Consider the following 21,372-nt stretch of genomic DNA (forward strand, 5'->3'; position numbering starts at 1 on the left):
AGTTGTTATATTAAATCTCTTAGAAAAGAAAAGCTAAAGAAAACCCAGTCGTCAGATAAAATTATTTTTTCTGTTCTTAATGCATCTCCTGTTGGGCTCTAAGTTCTTCCTATAGTGGTCAGGGAATGGGCAGATCACTCTGTCCAGCTGTTCAGGTCAGGACTGGGCTTCTCTTTCTCCATAGAATTGGACTCCAGAGCCAGAGAGATGACTAATACACCCCCTTTCCCTCAAAGAGTTCCAATTGTAGTGGGAGGGAAAGTCCCCTGCCTCGACATTTCTCATTCTCATCTCATAAAATCTAACTCAAGGGAATCATTGTTTTTGGTTAAGTATTGCTCTCACCTTGAGTTCTGTTCAAACTGTAAGCCCTGCTGGGAGGCAGGACAAATGAACTCACTCTTTCATATGACTCAAATAACTTTCCATTATGAGAGACTGAGGAGAAGAAAGGGAGGAAATATATAAATGGACATCTAAGGAATGCAGAAGAAAAATTTCCCTGACTTCACAAATCTGCTTGGGACAGTCCTGGAATGTTGATTTAAACTGAACAGGCCAGAAAAACACATTTCCATGAAATAAAAGAGGGTATCATTCTATATATACTGGTCATCCAAGCTTATTAGAAAAATACAACAGTTCCAGTAGATACAAAGACAAAAGACAAAAGATGTAATCCTACAACATATACCATGCTTCAGAAAATGCTCATCCCAGACAACACACACACACACACACACACACACACACACACACACACACACACACACACACAAAATCTATGTTAAAGCTGAAAAATATGACACAATAAATTGGTATAACTTCTTAAAAAATAACCTAAGCCATCCTTAAAAACTTAAATCCCAGGCAGCAGTCCTCTCTCCTCTCAGTGAGCTGCCACAGACACTGACCAAACCTTGAGAAGAACAAAATTCCTTCTGGAGCTCTCATCCATCAGGCCAGTTTTGTTAAAGGAGTTTCTGTCCCAAGAATGATTAATTTAGGTATCACTGGATTTAAATATTCATCGTTGCTTTTTTTATACAAACTCCCAATGCATCTTTTGACCCTGTATCCATGTTTTATTTTCTACTAGGCTATCAGAAATACTTTTACATTTCAGAAAATTTAGAAAGAAATTTTATACTTCCATTTGGGAAAGTGTATTAATTTTTATATCTCATTTTCTCCTTTGCTCCATATAACCCTTTCTTGTTATATTTTCAAAGGGTGTTATTAATAACTTTGTTTATAACTGAACAACTCTTATTAGCATTTCTGGTTTAAGTGATCTGTTAGCACACATTTCTGTATACAGACAAACTATCTTGAGAGCTGGCACAGTCATTAGAAAGCCTTATGAACAAACAGTACTTGTTCTAATGAAGACCATAAATTAGTAGAACTCTGTGATCACGACTTGTTCTTCTTATTGCCACCAAAGCTCTGGCAATCTAACTTTCTCTTCTACTGAAGGCAATAAGTGATACACACATATTTATTTAACTCTAGTTTACACAACTAGTGGCTACTTTAAAGTAGAATCTCTCAAAATTTGTGTACTGAGTCCCACATAAAAAATCACTGACTTGACCCAGTACATATACAAATATAGCTGAAACCAATGTTCTTTGAAATAATATTTACCCTTTCTATATGCAACACTAATCTCTCTCTTTTTTTTTTTTGATTGCCAATCGTGACTCACTAAATTGATTTCAAGTCCCTCTAATGAACTAGAACTCACAGTTGAAAGCCATTGCTTTAAAGCCCTGTCACCTGGTGGGTGATATCATGACTCATAATCATATAGCATCTCAGTGAGGATTTGTCCTTAAGACTGTCCTCTGCTTTTTTTTTTCTTTTCACTCTACTCTCTTCTCGGCTCCCCAAACATTGTCCTTTTCACTCTTATTCTACTTTTCCTCTTTTTATTCAACTTATAATCAGATCAAATCTTCCCAAATGTATAAAACACAAAATCATTTTCTTAGATTCACATATTTTGTTGGTCAGGAATTCAGAAAAAGTAGCAAGGAACAGTCAGTCTGTACGCCATGATGGATGTCCGTAGCCTCAGTGGGGAAAACTTGAGATTGGAAGAGCTCGGTGACTATATCCATAGGTTATACACTCACATATCTGGCTTGGATGCCACTGACACCTGGACCTCCTCCTCACAACATGATGTTATCAGGGAAGTTGCATTCTTATGTGGGCTCCAGGGATAAGTGTTTCGGGTCACAAGTTGTGTAAGATATTCTTGTCTCAGAAGGAATATGATTCTCACACTGGATTCTATTGGTTAAGAGTCACAATCTCATCTGGTTTGAGGGCAGGTGAACTGAACTTTGCCTCTTAATGGCTGAGTGGCAAAGTTACAAAAGAGCATATGGGACAGGGGATTTTGGTACAGTCACCTTTAAAATTGCTATTTCCCAACTTCACTCCTAATTCCAGAGGCAAAGACCCAACAGTCTACTATGTAGCTAGATCCATATGAATGTCAATAGGCTCCTCCAACATAATGAGTCCAAACTGAACTCACTGTCCTCTTATGTTCCCTATCTCAGTACCACAGGGGAAGAAGGAACTTTATGTTGTATTTTTGACAAATATGCCAGAAGCATCTTATCACAAAATATAAGCACATGCAAGGAGAGAACTCAAAGTAGCATGATTATTTCATGCTGGCTAAGGAATTCTGTCCCATATGGGACACAGACAGATTTTATAGTCAATACAATTATAAAAGAGACAAGGAGTCATACTCCTTTGTACAAAGAGTTAAGACAGTTCAAACTGATGGCACCTAATTAGCAATTTCAGTCGTTATATATAATTTTACACACTCTACTGCTTCCCTCTCCCTCTTATCCCTGACTACATAAGGCCTCTTTGGAAAAGGCGCCATGTGTCCAGGTTCCACATTAGAATCTTTCTTTTCATGGAAGCCAAAAAATCTTCCAGTGACTAGGAAGGGAGCATCAGAATTTAGAGCAGTGATTCTCAAAGTGTGATCCATGGGCCACTGGATATCTCTAAGATCTTTCCAGAGGTCAAACTATAAAGTCAATAAAGTCAAACTATTTTCAAAACAACATTAAGACATCATCTGCCTTTGCTACCGTTTTGACATTTGCTCTAATGGCACAAAGGCAATGGTGAGTACAACAGCTGATGCCTTAGCATGAATCAAATGAATTGAGGTAGTAGCCCCCAAATGCACCAATAGCCACTGTATTCTTCACAGTCACACATTAATGGTTAAAAATATGCAAGTTTTATTTAAGTATATCCTTGATGAAGCAGTAAAACTCCTGACTTTATTAAACATCAGTATGGGTATACATCTTTTTAATATATGCTATGATAAAATATGACATATACATAAACTGCCTCAGCTATATAGCAAAGAAAGATGCTTGTGTCTAGGAAAAGCACTTGTGGGGTTGTCTGACCTGTACACATTTTCTAAAAAATAAAGCAAGGTTTCACAGCAAAAAACTAATGATTGATTATTGCCAACAATAAAATCTGGGTATTCAAGTGAAAATGAGAATTTTAGAAAACTTATGTCTGGCACTGTGAGCTTGACAGCTTTACAATACTTAAAGAGTCTTCTGATAAGATCAGTGGTGGTATTAACAAATATGATATTTTGATATTATATAATTGTTTGTTAATATTTACAAAGTGTACAAAATCAGTAACCAATATTTCCAAATAACCAATGCATAATATTAGAAAATCATATATAGGGAAAAGATCCACTCAGAGTTCAAGACAAATCAATGGATTTTAATGTTATAGAACATAGAAGGATTCACTGATATGGTTTCAGATTCCACATTGAAACTAACCTTCAAGAAACTACTACTTGCCAAGTTCTGGTGTAATACAAAGAAGAATATCCACAATTATCTGAAAGGTTACTAAAACACTCCCTTATGTTCTTTCCAAGTTCAGACCTATGTAGACCAAATTGACTTTCAACCAAATTGATATATCTCTAGAAATTAATGCAGAAGCAAATACAGAAATCTGTTATCAAAAGTGCTACAAACATGTTATTACTATTCATCACATGGTTTTGTTTTGTATTTTTGGAAACTACACTTATTTTTCATAAAAACTATTACTTATGTAAACACATATAGAGCTTACCATTGTTATTTAAAATAAATTGCAAGGAATTATATTAATTTTTCTATCCTCAGTTTTAATTGTCAAGGTAAATATTGATAGATATAATCTATATAAATCAAAACTTTTGGGGGTCCTCCATAATTTTCAAGACTAAATTTGTCTTATGACTAAAACTTTGAGAACCATTGGTATAGAGTATGAATTTGGAGACCTGATTGCTGAAGCTTAAATACTGGTTATCTCATGTGCTAGCTGATACTTGAATCACTATTGTAAGCTATTTAAAACTGTCTATGTTTCTGTTTCCTCATCTCTTTAGTGGTAGAAATAATAATTCCTCCTTCACAAAGTAGGTATAAGGATGACATGAGATAATACATGTAAAGAGTTTACAATGGTGCTTGGCAGGTAGAAAATTCCCAATACTTGACACTCATTCCTATTATGGCCTATGAACTGTCAAGTGGGCTTTGAGACTCTTTCTCCCATATATTTGCTTATTTTCTATTCTCTCAGTCACTTCACTAATTCTAGTCGTAAGTTTCTTCTCTAGTCTATGTCAACAGACTAACTAGAGCCTTGCCACCAATACAGCAAATCTTTACACTATTCCTGGCCTCCTCTCCTAAACCACAGATTAGATTCATGGCTTTTCCTCTTCAGAAACCAAAGTCATGTGTCCATTCTGACTACAAACAGGGACTAAAATTATTAACTTACTATCAAAGGCCCTTATGATTTGGCCTCATCCTAACACAGTGCTTACAAAATTTATTCTGAAAATCCCTTGTTCTGTAGATTGCTTCATGCTAGTGCTAAAACAAAGGGTGCTGTCATCAAATCAATTTGGAAAAACAATTAGTTGACCTGATTTCTCTCCTGAAATACTTTTCAGAACCCTCCACATGTTCATGTGCACTGTGGTCTTGTGGAAACATAGAACACCACATAAGCTGAAGTTTACTGACAAGGGAACCTTGCTCCAGGAGGCATCAAGGAACTAGTGTTTGAAAGAACACATTTGAGGGAACACCACTAGCTTTATCTCCTAGTATCTGCAGACAGATTCTTTGCTAGTTCATAAACTTGCCATGATTCCTTGTATCTGTTAGTTCTGTTCCCATTGCAAGTAGTCTACCTCATTATCTGCCATACTATTTCTGAACACACAAGATATATGCCTCCTCCTCTGCAAAGTCTCCTAGTGCTTCAAATCAAAATTAATTTCTCTTCTTTCCTGTTCCTCTACCTTTATTTAACTAAAATTTCTGCCTTCTGCTCTGTTTCAGTTAGTGGTTTTTTTTGCTCAACTGTGAAGTCCCGGGGGAAGAGGAATAGTATATTGATTTAGGTCAACATTTAACAAGGACCCTAAAAGCACAGACACAGGAGAAAATAAACATTCTCCTTTTAGTCAAGATGTAATTCAAAATTTCTCAATACTACATCCTTACATTTGAGTGAGACATTGAGTTCTAAAACAATGAGCTATCAGTCTATCTTATAACTGAAAAAATAAAGTAAAATGAAAATACCTCACAGAAGTCATAAGGAAATCTAGCAAGAGATTTTAGGCCAAAAAGCAACCATGAAAATGACAAGTCCTTTCACTGATGCTTTAACTTATGTCCATTGTCCATTAAGCCACAAATATTTACTGAGTGCTACTACATGTCAGGCGATGATTAAGATACAAAGATCAATAAGAAGCTCAAAGCCTAGAAAGGAAGTGAAAAATACAGATAAATTATGATGAAGAAAGTGCTTATGGTAGAGAAATCTACAAACACAATAAAAGCAAAGAAGTAGCTAATTCTGCATGCAGGAATCATGGAAAGCAGTGCAGACTAAGTATTCTTTGTCTTGGGTTTTGAATAACCAGGAACCCAATAGGAGAAAAGAATAAAAGGCACGCCAGGTAGAGGGAAGGGCTGTACATGCAAAGGCCCAGAGACATGTGGCTGGCATTCTGAGACTGAGTCTTCACCACTTTCTTACTTCTCTTTGATGCTGTAATAGAACGAATAATGATAGCAACATCCTAATTCCTAGAACTGGTGAATGTAACCTTACATGGCAAGGACTTAGCAAGTATGATTAAGTTAAGGACTAACAAGTATGACTGAGTTAAGGATATTGAAATAAGATAATCCTGGATTACCAGGGTGACTCCTAAATGCAATCACAAGAGTCCTTATAAGAGACAGGCAGGGGGATATTTGATACAGATGGAAAAAAGAAGAAGACAATGTGACTTTGGATGCAGAGACTGAAGTGATGTGGCCACAAGCTAAGGCACGCCAGCAGCCACAAGAGCTGCAAGATGTAAGGAACAGATTCTCCCTTAGAGCCTCCAGAGGGAGCACCGCCCTGTCAGCACCTTATTTCAGTCCAGTGGAACTGATTTTGGACTTTCAACTTCCAAAACTGTGAGAAGAAATCTGTGCCATTTTAAGCCACCAAGTTTGTGGTAATTTGTTACAGCAGCAATAAGAAACTAATACATATGCTGTCTACTATCTGCCTCTAATACCATTTTCCAACATCTATGGAGACAGTCATCATCCCCACCCTACCTCTTACAATGATCCTGGGTAATTCCACTGTCGATGAAGATAAGCCATCCAAACTATTTACACTCAAAATGTCTACACATCTCCTTGACTCCAGTGACTTTCTCTTCACAGACCTGAAGAGACATGCTCTGGGCCACGCCACCAGTAAAACAAACTCCAACATCCTCTCCCCTCACTACCAAGGCCTGTTCTCGCAGCTCTCTCTGTTTTCAAACTTGACCAAACCCGCTATCTCTTAATTCCTCCATTATCCCTTAGTCTACAGGCCTCTTCACAGCTCCATTTCTTTCCGTTCCCCATAAACATCACTGTGACACCCCAGAATCTCATGTAGATTTGCCGAGAAGCTTGTGAGGCATCAGGTCTCTCATTTGCCTGGCTCCTGCAGGGCCATGGGAGGGGTCCCAGCAATGTGTTCATATGGTCATATGTTTTTGAAAAACTTGTGAAAGTGAGCTATCTTAACCACAATCAGTTAAAACTGCCGTCTCCTTCCATTCCAACTTCCCCTCTGTCACACTTCCTCCCATGTCATATGTCACTGGAGTGGCCACAAACATTTTCTAGAAACCAGCTAAAGGGAAGTTTATTGAGGATACATGCAGTTTGGGTTCAGTAGAGTATGTTTATGTGGTTTGCGGTCATTTCTGTGCATAGTTGAGTCACTGCTAGTCTTTACAGTGCAGAAATGGCTTCCAGAAGAACTCTTTATGTTCACTGTGCATCCTTAACACAGACAGTAACAAGAGACATAAAAACAGCAGTCACGCAGAACTCTCAAGTGTCCTGTGGAAAGCCAACTGTGGCAGTATAGTCGTCATGCTGGAGTCAGGACCCAGTGTCTGGAAGATTCTTCCAATCACCAAGCATGTAAAACTATAAAAGCATGATTCTGTTCTCATTCATATATAGTCAAAAATGAAATTAAACAAAAGTTTTTCCCTATCAGGAATATATATATATGTGATAATTCAGTATATGCAATTATAAATACATCATTTTCCTTTTCTTTTTGGAGACTCATGCAAAATAAACTTTATTAGAATTCCTATTATTATATGTAAGTCGCATAAAAAAAACCGTACACAGAAGAAATTAATAGGATTTTGGACTTCTGGTAATAGTATTAATGAAGAGGAGTGAAACATAACGTTAATAAAGCACTGAAGTTACTTGCTGATTCAGCACAAAGTACTGATATCAGTGAAGAAAACATAAATCTTCTACTATGCCACTAAAGAGCAATGACAACACTCAATTCAATTCAAATAACATTTGATATTGGTCATTTCACAAAGAAACTTGGAAAGCACTGAAATTTTATAGCTAGCATGTGAAAACATCTTAATGGAGACTTTCCCAAAGTAGCCGATTCTAACAATTTGTATAATTGTAAAAAAAACTCTTCTAAACTCATAATAATAAAAAACTAATTTTGATCCACCATGATATTCTCTCTATGGAGATGCTATTGACAAATTATTTTCATGTGAAGAAAAGATAAAAAAGCATACAGCAAAATCTGTGGGGAAAATATTATAGAGGTATACCAGGAAATTAGCAGTATATCATATTTTATGGATTTTATAATGTTTATAGTATTTGTCAGCTCCTAAAAATTTATAAATTGTAAATTTAAAATTGTTACTTTTCTTTGTAATTTTGTACTTTTTCTCAAAGAGGACCCACAAAATCAAATAAGCTTGAAGTCCCTAAAACTAAGGTTTGTCCTTGACATAAAAATCATGTTCCTCAATTCCTTGTCATGGTGTCTTAACCCCGACTCTAAATTAACATATCTAATAAATTTAAAAGGAATAAAAGAATCAGAAAGTCATCCATCATAATTCCCCCTGAGATAACCAATTCAAACAAGGATCATCACTGATTATAATGAAACCAGAAGTTGAAAGTTACTGGGAATAAGCTATCTGTATGATGTCCAAGTGTCACCTCATATATTACTTGCTAATTGCAATGAGATAAATGTGCCCTTACAACGGAAACTACTTTACCAAGTGAAAAAACTTATAATCCCTAAAAGAGGGACTATCTTTCCTAATGTGATGCAATATGGAGAGTATAGCATCACCTCTATGAAGTATTCTTGCAAAAAGAGAATGCAGAAATATAATAATCAAGGCAATATGTGATTTGGATCTTGATCCTCCCCCACCCCAAAGAGAGTTATAAAAGACACTTGAGCACTAGAAAAATTTGAATGGAATGATTGCTAAACAACATTAAGGAATTACTGTTAATTTTCTGTAGCATAATAATAGCTATGTTGTTATACAAAAGACTATCTCTATTTTTAAGAGGTGCATGCTGAAGTTTTCAGGGGTGAATTCATAATGTTTATAACTTTCAGATGGTTCATCAACACTTGCTTATGCTTGAAAATTTTTATAATTAAAAAATTGAGGCCAGGCATGGTAGCTCATACTTGTAATTCAGGAACTTTGGGAAGCTGAGGCAGGAGATTTGCTTGAGCCCAAGATTTTGAGACTAGCCTAAGTGAGATCTCGGCTCTACAAAAAAAAAAAAAAAAAATTTAGCCTGGCGTCTGTAGTCCCAGCTACTCTGGAGAGAGGTGGAAGGATCACCTGATCTGAGCCCAGAATGTTGAGGCTGTGGTAAGCAGAGATCGTGCCATTGCACGCCAGCCTAGGTTACAGAGTGAGAACCCGACTCAAAAACAAATAAATAAATTGAAACAAGTAGAAAACATTAAATATACTTTTCTCTCATTTAATCAATCTAACCAAAAGATTTTTAGTAGGATCAAAGTAATTACTCTGGTCAAACATTAGCAATGAAGCAGTATCCAAAGCTAGGGGGTAATGTTCTCAGTTGCCACTTATACCAAATACAGTTGATTCTTGAACAAATGGGTTTAAACTACAAATAGGTCAATTTATATGCAATTTTTCTTTTTCTTTTCCTTTCTTTCTTTCTTTTATTTATTTTTTGAGTTGGAGTCTCACTCTGTTGCCCAGGCTAGGTGCAGTGGCACGCTCACAGCCACCATAGCTGTGACCTGCTGGGCTCAGGCGATCCTTCTGCCTCAGCCTTCCAGGTAGCTAGGCTAATTTTTTTTTTTATTTATTGTAGAGACGAGGTCTCACTAAGTTGCCCAGGCTGGTCTCAAACCCCTGTACTCAGGCAATCCTCTCACCTTGGCCTCCCAAAGTGCTGGGATTACAGGCTTGAGCCACTGCGTCCGGCCTATACGCAGAATTTCTTACACCTCTGCCACCCTGAGACAGTAAGACCAACTCCTCCTTCTCAATGTGAAGACAATGAGAATAAAAGCCTTTATGATTATGATGAGTCCGTTCCATTTAATAAACAGAAACTATATTTTCTTTCTTATGATTATCTCAGTAATGTTCTTTTCTCTAACTTACTGTAAGAATACAGAACATAATATACAAAAATGTGTTAATCAACTGTATATATTATCAATAAGGCAATAGTAGGCTAGTAGTAGTTCAGTTTCTGGGGAATCAGAAGTTATACACAGATTTTAGACTACGGAGCAGTTAATCTTCAAGTTGTTCAAGGGTCACCTGTAGTCTCCCAGGGTCCAAATGCAGGCATAGCCTACTTGATTAGTGCTTATGAGTGACATACAGGCATTTTAGACTACTAAGTGTCATCCAGGATGAAAAAAAACCAAAAAAGCAATGGAGGATGGGGAGTAGAACTTAAGCTAACAAAATGAAGTAACAGCTGATTGATTTTATTAATTTTAGGGAAAAAAAAGAAATTAGGTGTGACTCCTTTCAGGAATAATGGACACTTCTAGTGATTTGTTTCATAAATAAAAATGAAGAGTTAAGTACTTTTTTATCGTTTACAAAAAGGTAATTCATATGACTCCTTAAATCTGATTTATTAAATAGACAAGGCAGTAATATTCCCATTTTACAGATGAGGAAAATGAGGCTCAGAGAAGCTGTATGATTTGTCTGAGGTCCCATGGCTATTATGTCAGCCCTGGTCCCCTCGTACTTGACCACTGTCCTCTAGCATGGCCTCAGAATGGCTGTCTTATGCTGGGTGATGCCTCTGAACTTTACTCTTCTGCCTAGAAAGCGTAAAGTTCACATAGGAAAATGTAGAGGTTCATAATTTGGACTTGAAAGTAAAACTTGGCATCAGATTCCCTCTTCCTTCCATCAACAGAATCTTGGTACGGGTGGGAGGTGGGAAGAAGGAAGAGCCCAGTCAATGGAGGAACCTCTTGAAGTGCCCTGTACACCTCACTCCTGGGCCACCTGAGGGGCAGGAGCACCTCTTCAGATGCTATCACCTGCCAGGGTCCCAGGACATAAAGGAAATAGAAAGATGGGTATGAGGAAGAACAACTACTGAAATAAGACTGTGAAAAGTAAAAGCACCACGTAAATAGTGACTACTTCACTCTGGTGGTCATGTTCACACCCCTCACATCCCTCACAATGCTGCCTATTTGAAGTGGCTTTCCTTCATAAAACTCTGTAACTGGGGGAAAGTACTAATTCCATGGCTTTCATAAAATACAGAAGTCCACCAAATGTTTGCTTTGGCAGATTTTTTTTCCTCCCAAAGGGCGGCCCATATAGTCCTGCAATAAAGCAGGCTTTGTTCTAAAGATTTACAGTGTTTTCCTAATGAAAATTCTAATTGACAACCACCAGGAGAGTAACAATGCAGAGCAAAGAGAGCTCCAGTTTCAGCCATTCTTCTAAGATCCATCTCAAAGAAGCATGGGCCGCTTAGGTTTCCTGGACAAGTGTTTAGCTCAGTCTTTATGTGGACTCATGCATAAACAGAAGCTTGGACATTAGAAGTTTATCATTCAAAGCGGTCAAATTTTAAAAAGCAAAAGACTCATTCTTTTAAACTTCAAAGACAGGAAATTTCATTTAATTCCCAGGCTCAGAATAACAGTTCTCTCCACACAGAATAAGCATATTACAGAAAAATACAACCATGCCGTTTCCATACAAAGGGGGAGGACCCTAAAAAAATAAAATGCTCGATGAGCTCTTCAGAAATAGCTGCATGAGAATATTAAATGCACTCTTATTCAATGGATTCATCACAGGATAACAGTTCAAGTACCAGAGGGAGTGATTTTCATATGAATGTCGGGTATTGCCAGTCACATACAAGAACCTATCATCTACATAGAGAACCAAGTCACATCAAGCAAGTCAGGGAAGCAGTGAGTGACAAGGTAGAGGGAGGGCTGCTCAGATAAGGGACAGACATTACTGGACCCTTTTTCAAAGTAAACTTTGAAGATTTTGCTAGGCTTTCTTCGTTGAACTGTCACAAGTAGTAATACAATTGTAAATGAGCGTGGCTCAGGGACCACATCACTGCCATTTATAGGCCAGCTGCCAATGGCTGCCCATGATAAGAAATTCACATTAAACACACACAACCCAATGAGAATATTCTCAACTGAGGTACAACACCTAACACAGTCACACATCAAAACCAAAATTAAAACTTCTGTCTAAAAAGAACAGAAAAAAAATACTCTTTCTTTCTGAATCTTCCTGAATCTCTCCCTTCTCTAGTATCCAGGTCCCTGGAAGTAAAAATAAACAAACCATGCATTTCCAGTAGCATAATATAAATTAAGGGAAGTGAAGCTGGTGGAAGAGTTGGAAAAGTAACACAATTCATCCTCCTTTTTCTAAACAAATCGCAGGGAAAGGAACCAAAGAAGGAAACTGCAGCATCAATGGGCAGAAGCTCCCACCAGAGCTGGAGTCAAGAGGCCTAAAGCCTCACTAGTCTGGTGTCTACTGCAAGTTGTTTGATGAGTCCCTCAATCTCCAGAATTTCCATACCCTTATCCATAAAGAAAAAGATTCATCTAGATCAGTAGTACTGAAACGACACTCTTGGAGCCCTAGGATTTTGTGGAGGTGCCTCTGAGACAGCCACAGCAACACAGGAATATGGTGAAGAAATGGTCTTATGCTTCCTCTCCACCCAAAATAGTTCAGTCAATACACTTTACATCTTGGGTTCCGAGTAAAACCTTTTACTTAAAAAGTGCTATTATAAGACAATGTACAGCTAAAATGGCTTAAAAGCATTAGAGCAACATACTTTGTGGGATTTTTAAAAATCTTTTATAATCATGTGGTTTCTATGTGCCTATTTGGATTATTGTTATTAGAATTAACTAACCGATTGCCCTATGAGTATTGATCCTTAAATCTGCATTTTAGGTTTTCTATTCCTACTTGAAGAGTGAGGATATAGGAATGTGGTTTTACGTCTGGATTCTCTATTCTGTTCCATTCATCTGTCTTTTCTTGTACCAGTACCATGCTGTTTTAGTTACCACAGCCTTATAGTACAATCTTAAGTCAGGCAGTGTGATGCCTCTGCAATTGCTCTTCTTGCTTAGACCTGATCTTTGACAAAACAGACAAAAAATAAGCAATAGGGAAAAGATACCTTATTCAATAAACTGCACTGGAAAATTGGTCTGCAATATGCAGAAGAATGAAATTGGACTCCTATCTCTCACCGTACAAGGAGGAACTAAAAAAACCCTGGACTTTATTTATAAAAAAGTTGTGCATTTATTCTTACACATTTAAAGTTCAGTCACCTTCAAAGTACTCTGTTTCATGCAATATACCTATCAACATGCTTTTTCCACTGTTCAAAACAGTTTTGTTTTTTTTTTGAGTTGGAGTCTCACTCTGTCGCCCAGACTGGAGTTCAGAGGCTGCTCCCGGCCACCGCAGCCTCGACCTGCTGGGCTCTGGTGATCCTTCCGCCTCAGCCTTCCAAGTAGCCGGAATTACAGGCATGTGCTACCACGCCCAGCTGATTTTTTGATTTATTGTAGAGATGAGGTCTCGCTGCCCAGGTGAACCCGCGGGCTCAGGCAATCCACTCACCTCAGCCTCCCAAAGGCGTGGGAGTACAGGCTGAGCCACCGAGCCCAGCTCAAAACAGTTTTTGAACTCATCAATTTTGATGCCTTTTAGTGCTTCTGCCATTTTTTGTTTCACCACTTCCACATCAGCAAAACATTTCCCTTTGAGGACCCTTTTTAACCAGGGAAATGAAAAAAATTTGCTCAGGGTGAGATTGGGTGAAGAGGGAGGGTGGGGCACGCGGATCATGTCACTTTTGGTCAAAAATTGCTGAACACACTGCACAGTGTGTTCAGTCACCTGTTTGCCACAACTCAGGATATTTTTTGTACAAATCATGATGCAATGTTCTCAAAGTTTCCAGATAAAAACTTTGCTTAACCATTTTCTCTGGAGAACAAATTCAGAGTGTAATACAAGGGGCTCACTCTCCAAAAGACAATTGCAGTTTTTTGGGGGTTCCCCCCTCACATAAAACAATTGACTCAAGATGGATTAAAGTCTTCAGGATGGATGAAAGAATTTATGACAAAGACCCAAAAGCAACCGCAACAAAAACAAACATAGACAAATGAGACTTAATTAGACTAAAAAGCTTCTGCACAGCAAAAGAAATAACCAACAGAGTGAACTGAAAACCTGCCGAACGGGAGAAAATATTTGCAAATTACACCTCAGACAAAAGGCAAATACCCAGAATCTGCAAGGAATTCAAACAACTCAACACACACACACAAACAAATAACCCTATCAAAAAGTGGGCAAAAGACATGAAGAAACACTTCTCAAAGACACATAAGTGGCCAACAAACCTATGAGAAAATTCTCAATATCCCTAATCATCAGAGAAATCTAAATAAAGCCACAATGCGATTATCACCTCATATCAGTCAGAATGGCTACTATGGGTAAGGCAAAGAACAACAGATGTTGGTGTGGTTGCAGAGAAAGGGAAAGCTCATTCATTGTTGGTGGGATTGCAAACTAGTTCAACTGCTATGAAAAACAGTATGGTGATTTCTCAAAGAATGAAAAACTGAATTACCATTTGACCCAGCAATCCCACTACTAGGGATTGCTTGCTCATTACAGCACTGTCCACAATAGCAAAATCATGGAACCAACCTAAGTGGCCACCAACAATTCGCTAGATAAAGAAAATGTGGTATATATAAATACACCATGGAATACTATGCAGTAATAAGAAAGAATTAAATTATGTCCCTTGCAGCAACATGATTGGAGCTGGAGATCATCATCCTAAGTGAACTGACTCAGAAACAGAAAACCAAATACCACATGTTCTCACTCATATGCAAGAGATAAATGACTACAAGATTGAAATAATAGACACTGGGGACACCAATAAGGGGGAAGGTAGGGAGGGAGATTAGGGTTTGAAATTATCCATTGGGTACAGTGTTTACTATCTGCAGAATGGGCCACCTGAGATCCAATCCCCACCACTATACTACACAATGTGTCCATGTTACAGATATGCATGTGCCCCCTGAACCTAAAATAAAAAAGGGAAAAAGTAAAAGAAACCGCAACTCAGATATGACAAGCACCCCAAAATTACATAGCTCAATAGTTTACAGGATTCAAACCCAGGAATATCTGACATTAAAACCATTAAGCTCCCTTAATTTGGCACCCACCAGTGCAAAGAAGGAGCCACCATTCCCGGGGCAGCTCTCAAGAAAAGACAGCAGAGATCAGCAGCCTCTTGAAACCTGGCACGTGGCTCACACTACAACCTGCAGCAATGGTTGGGCACTGACAGTGGGGACAGCGGAGAAGACGCAGGGAAGAGATCTGAAGCTGAGCCCCTTCAGCGGATAAGAAGGTGGCTATCCTGAGTCCAGCAAGGACCTTCTCCAGCTACCAGAATTCTGGGCAGCCTGCATCCAGTGATCTCTGCACCCTTTTCAGATCACCATCATGTGCCCAGTGAGAATACTCCAAGTACACAATACTGCAGAGAAAGAAGCCCCACCCCCACAATGGATCAAGCACAGACATGTGCAGACCAAGTGAGAGACCTAGCAGTGGTGAGTTGGGGGTGAGTACTGGAGTCACCCTTCTTCTCCCAGCAGTCTGTGGGGCATCAGACACACGGAGAGAAGTCCCACTGGTCTGCAGGCTAAGAGGAGAAAGGAGGGGGCTGAGGCCAAGGGGCAGGAGCTAGAGACTGGAACCCACTCCTTATCATTGCCAAATGCAGCAGCTGGGGGTCACACCAGTTTATTTATTTATTTATTTATTTATTTATTATTTTTTATTTTTGAGTTGGAGCCTCACTCTGTCGCCCAGACTGGAGTGCAGTGGCAGCTCCCGGCCACCACAGCCTCGACCTACTGGGCTCCGGCGATCCTTCTGCCTCAGCCTTCCAAGTAGCTGGAACTACAGGAACGCGCTACCACGCCCAGTTGATTTTTTGATTTACTGTAGAAATGAGGTCTTGCCAAGTTGCCCAGGCGGGTCTTGAACCCGCGGGCTCAGGCAATCCACTCACCTCAGCCTCCCAAAGGCACAAGATTACAGGCTGAGCCACCAAGCCTGACTCACACCAGTTTAAAAAAAAAAAAAAAAAAGGAAACTTGAAGTTCCAGAAATGGCCACAAGAGGGATAATTTTTTAAAAAATTTTACTCTCTGCTCTCTCCACACATACCCTTTTGTAAGAGTCCTCTGATTTGACCTGCCCCTACTTCTCCCTCTTTTTTCTTCATATGGGTATATTTGAGGAAGAATGTATCCTCAATTTTTGTTGTTGTTATTGTTTGGTTTTTGGTTTTGTTTTCATTAACTGTTTATCTGTTCGTTTGTGTGTCTGTTTACCTTTTCCTTCTTTCTCTTCATCTCCCTTTCATCTCCCTTCTTTTTTTCTCCATTCTTTTCCTTTTTCTTATCTCATTTTGCTTTCAGGAGGCATATATACGGTCTCACTGCCTGGACAGATTGTAAGGTGGTGGGCAGTGGGTTCCGGGGGCCCACACACCAGTCAGCAGGTACTCTGTTTAGCAGATAGCTTCTGAGCAATAGCTCTCCATCATATCTTAGCCAGAACTCAAAACTGCAAAAAGACAGCCCCCAACCCCAGTCCAGCTTCAAAACTGAACAAATCTAGAGGATCTATATAAGGAAGAATAGGGAAATGAGCAAACAGAAGTGAAAGTTATTCCCTCTATCACTCAGCAGTGGAATTAAAGAGGGGGCAAATAGGAGGAGGAAAACCATCACAGATGAAGAAGAACCAAAAGAAGAACAAAGGTACCATCCAGACTCCTGGAAAGACAGCACCTGAGAATACAGACTTTGGAATATAAACAATGAAGAGATGATGAGCCCCTGGAATGACTGGTCTCAAACCACAAGCCCAGATAACAAGATATTAATAGAGAATGAATACAAATGAGGAGAGACAAGAGGAAAGAATGAAGCAGTTGATAACTGAGATAAAGAATAACTGAGATAAACTGAAATACAGAATATAGGAAATGAAATAAATACAAACTCACAAGCATAGAAAGCAGAAGTAACCATGCGAAGAAAGAATCTCAGAGCTTAGGACCAAAATATGGAACTAACCCAAACTGGTAAAAAACATAGAAAAGAAGCTTAAGAAGATGGAACAAAGGCTCCAAGAGATGTGTGATTATATCAAGAAGCCTAACCAACACCTACCTGGCATTCCTGAGGCAGACAGAGAGACAGAGACCACCATAAAACAAACATTCCATGAAATTATCCAAGGAAACTTCCTTTATCTGATCAGAGATATGACTATTCAAGCATAAGAGATTCAGAGAACCCCTGCAAGGCAACAAATGAAAAGACTAACTCCTAGACATATAGTAACTCGCTTACACAAAGTATAGAAGAAAAAATCCTAAAGGCAGAGAGACAGAAAGGTGGCCAGACTACCTACTGGGAAAGACCAATTATAATAGCAGCAGACTTATCTACAGAAACACTACAGGCTAGAAGAGACTGGAGTTCAATCTTCAAAGTTCTCCAAGACAAACAAATCCAATCAAGAATTTCCTACCCAATTAAGGTAAGCTTCATCAGCAATGGAGAATTAAAAACGTTCCCAGACATTCAATCCCTAAGAGTTCATGCTGCATCTAGACTATTTCTACAAAAGACACTTAAGAAAGTATTAAGCACAGAAGAAAAAAGAATGACCATGCTCTTCCCAAGAATGCAGGAAAAAAGTTGAAAACACACATGTATATCAACTCAAAACTCAAAAGAAAATCAGCCTCAAACGATTGGGATAAACTCTCACATCTCAATTAGCCTGAACATAAATGGACTAAATGCACTATAGAAAAGACATAGAATGAACTGGATTTTTTTTAAAATGATGCAACAATATGCTGTCATCAGGAGACTCATCTCAGCAAAATGGACACTCCTAGACTCAAAGTTAGAGGATGGAAAAAAATTTTCAGGCAAACAGAACACAAAAGAAAGCAGAACTTGCTTTATAGCAGACAAAATAACTATGCACACCTGAATGTCCTTTTTTTTTGAGCTAGAGTCTCACTCTGCTGCCCAGGTTGGAGTGCTATGCATACTCACGGACATCCCAGCGTCGACCTGCTGGGCTCCGGTGACCCTTCTGTCTCAGCCTTTCAAGTAGCTGGAACTACAGGCACAGACTACCATGCCTGGCTAATTTTTTATTTATTGTAGAGACGAGGTCTCGCCAAGTTGCCCAGACTTGTCTCAAACCCGTGGGCTCAGGCAATCCACTTACCTCAGCCTCCCAAAGATTACAGGCTGAGCCACCGTGCCTGACCCTGAATGTCTTTTGCATGTTGATTTTGTACCCTGAGACTGCCAAAGTTCGTTATCAGCTCAAGAAGGTTTTTGACAGATTCTCTTGGGTTTTCAAGGTATAGAATCAGATTGTCAGCAGAGAGCAATACTTCACTTCCTCTTTTCCTATTTAGATGCCCCTGATTTCCTTCTCCTGTCTGATTGCTCTAGGTAAAACTTCCAACACTATGTTGAACAGGAGAGGTAAAAGTGGGTACTCTTATCTTGTTCTGGTTTTCAGGGGAAATGCTTTCAATTTCTGTCCATTTAGCAATATGTTGGTTGTGTGTTTATTGAAGAATGAAAACAAACTCAAAAACCTAATGAAGTAGAGGGCTTTCTGACATCCCATAACCTCCCAAGGTTGAAATGAGAAGAAATTGAGACATTAAATAGACCAATAACAACTCAGGAAATTGACTCTGTCATGAGAAAACTACCTGCAAAAAAACCTCCTGGATCAAATAGCTTTCCAGAAGAGCTCTACAAAACATACAAGGAGGAACTGATACCAATCCTACTGAAAGTATTCTAAGCAACCAAAAAAGACGGCATACTCCCCTAATCATTTTATAAAGCTAAAATCATACTGATACCCAAACCAGGTAAAGATCCAACAAAGAAAGAGAAAACAGGTCAATATCCCTGATGAACATAGACGCAAAAAAACAAGATTCTAGCAAATCAGATCTAACAATACATCTCAAAAATCATTCACTATAAACAAGTAGGCTTCACTCCATGGATACAGGTCTGCTTCAACATTCACAAGACCATAAATGTAATTAAATAAATTAACAGATGTAAAAATAGGAATCAAATAGTTATATCACTGGACACAAAAAAAATTCAATAAAATCCAGCATTGCTTCTTGATAAAAACCCTTGAACACCTAAGTATAGAGTGAATATACCTCAAAATAGTAAGAGCCGTCTATGATAAACTCACAGCCAACATATTGCTAAATGAACAGAAATTGAAAGCATTTCCCCTGAAAGCCAGAACAAGATAATGCTGCCTACATTTAACCCTCCTGTTCAACATAGTGTCAGAAGTCCTATCTAAAGCAATCAGATAAGAGAGGGAAATCAGGGCATCCAAATAGGAAAAGAGGAAGTCAAGTTATCACTCCTTGCTGATGATATAATTCTATACCTTGGAAATCCAAGAGAATCTTCAAAGACCTTCTTGCACTGATAAAGAACATTGGCAAAGTCACAGGATACAAAATTAACATGCAAAAGACAGTCGCATTCTTACACACCAATAAAAAACAGGCAGAGAACAAAATAAAAAGCATGAACCCATTCACAATAGCGAAAAAAAAAGAAAGAAAGAAAGAAAGAAATACCGCAGCATCTTCCTAACCAGAGATGTGAAAGACGTTTACAGTGAAAACTACAAAACACTGTTCAAAGAAATCAAAGATGACACAAAAAAAAGGAAAAATATTCCATGCTCAAGGATTGGAAGAATTAATATTGTTAAGATGTCCACCCCACCCAAGGCAATCTACAGATTTAATGCAATACCCATTAAATTACCAACATCATTCTTCTCAGACCTGGAAATGACAATACACACATTCATATGGAAATAAACCACCACAAATAGCCAAAACAATACTCAGTAAAAGAAACAAAGTGGGAGGTATTACACTTCCAGACTTTAAACTTTATTATAGAGCTACAATAATCAAAACAGCCTGGTATTGGTACAAGAACAGGCATATAGACCAATGGAACAAGAGAGAGATTCTTCAAGCAAAACCTCAATTTTTCAACTCATCTGTGACAAAACCTCCACTAAGAACCACTGGGGAGAGGAGAACTTATTCGGTAAATGGTGCTGGGAAAATTGGCTGACCACATGCAGAAGATTAAAATAAAACCTTTTCCTATCACCATTCACAAAAATCAACTCGAAATGGATCAAAGACCTAAACATAAAACATCAAATTATAAGGACCTTAGAAAATGCAGGAGACATCCTTATGGAAATTGGAACTGGCAAACAACTCCTTATTAAAGCCCCAAATCCCCATGCCATAAGAGATAAGATAGACAAGTGGGGCCTCATCAAACTGAAAAGCTTCTGCAAAGCAAAATAAATCATCAAAAGAGCAGGAGACAGCCCAAATAATGGGAAAAAATATTTGCCAAATGTAAATCTGAAAAAGGCCTAACATCCAGGATCTACAAGGAACTTAAATGTGCCAAAAGGAAAAAAACAAACAGCCCTATTAAAAAGTGGGCAAAAGATATGAATAGATACTTCTCAAAAGAAGACATATAAGGAGCCAACAAATACATGAAAAAATGCTCAGCCTCACTAATCATCAAAGAAAAATCAAATTAAAAATTACACTGAGATACCACCTAACTTCGGTCAGGATGGCCATCATCAATAACTCAAAAAACAACAGATGCTGGGGAGGATGCAGGGAAAAGGGAACACTTCTCTATTGCTGGTGGGAGTGTAAACTAGTACAACCTCTGTGGTAAACAGTGTGGCAATTTCTAAGAGATCTAAAAATTAACCTTCCGTACAACCCAGCAATCCTCCTTCTGGGAATATACCTGGAGGAACTCAAATCACTCTATGAAAAAGATACCCGTACACGCATGTTTATTGCAGTATTATTCACAATAGCAAAAACATGGAACCAACCATGCTGCCCATCGAAAGTAGACTGGAATAAAAAAGTGTATATATACATGACTGAATATTACACAGTCATAAAGAAGGACATTATGAACTTCACAGCAACTTGGATGGATTTAGAGTCCATAATACTCAGTGATCTATCACAGAAACAAAGAACTGAATACCACATGCTCTCACTCATAAGCAGACTCTGAACAATTACCATAATACTATAAGGGATTGGCAGTCATGGGAAACTGCTG

At 38.5% G+C, this 21,372-nt stretch overlaps 1 protein-coding gene across 1 annotated transcript in view; it reads right to left on the reverse strand.

Moving 5' to 3' along the window:
• RHBDD1 (rhomboid domain containing 1) overlaps positions 1-21,372 on the reverse strand; it is a 132,940-nt gene that overhangs the window by 108,557 nt on the left and 3,011 nt on the right. The gene's annotated exons all lie outside the window — the stretch shown is intronic.

This window comes from Carlito syrichta, unplaced genomic scaffold, assembly GCF_000164805.1.
Source record: "Carlito syrichta isolate Samal-C Ts95f unplaced genomic scaffold, Tarsius_syrichta-2.0.1 Scaffold302584, whole genome shotgun sequence".
Classification (NCBI taxonomy): Eukaryota; Metazoa; Chordata; class Mammalia; order Primates; family Tarsiidae; genus Carlito; species Carlito syrichta.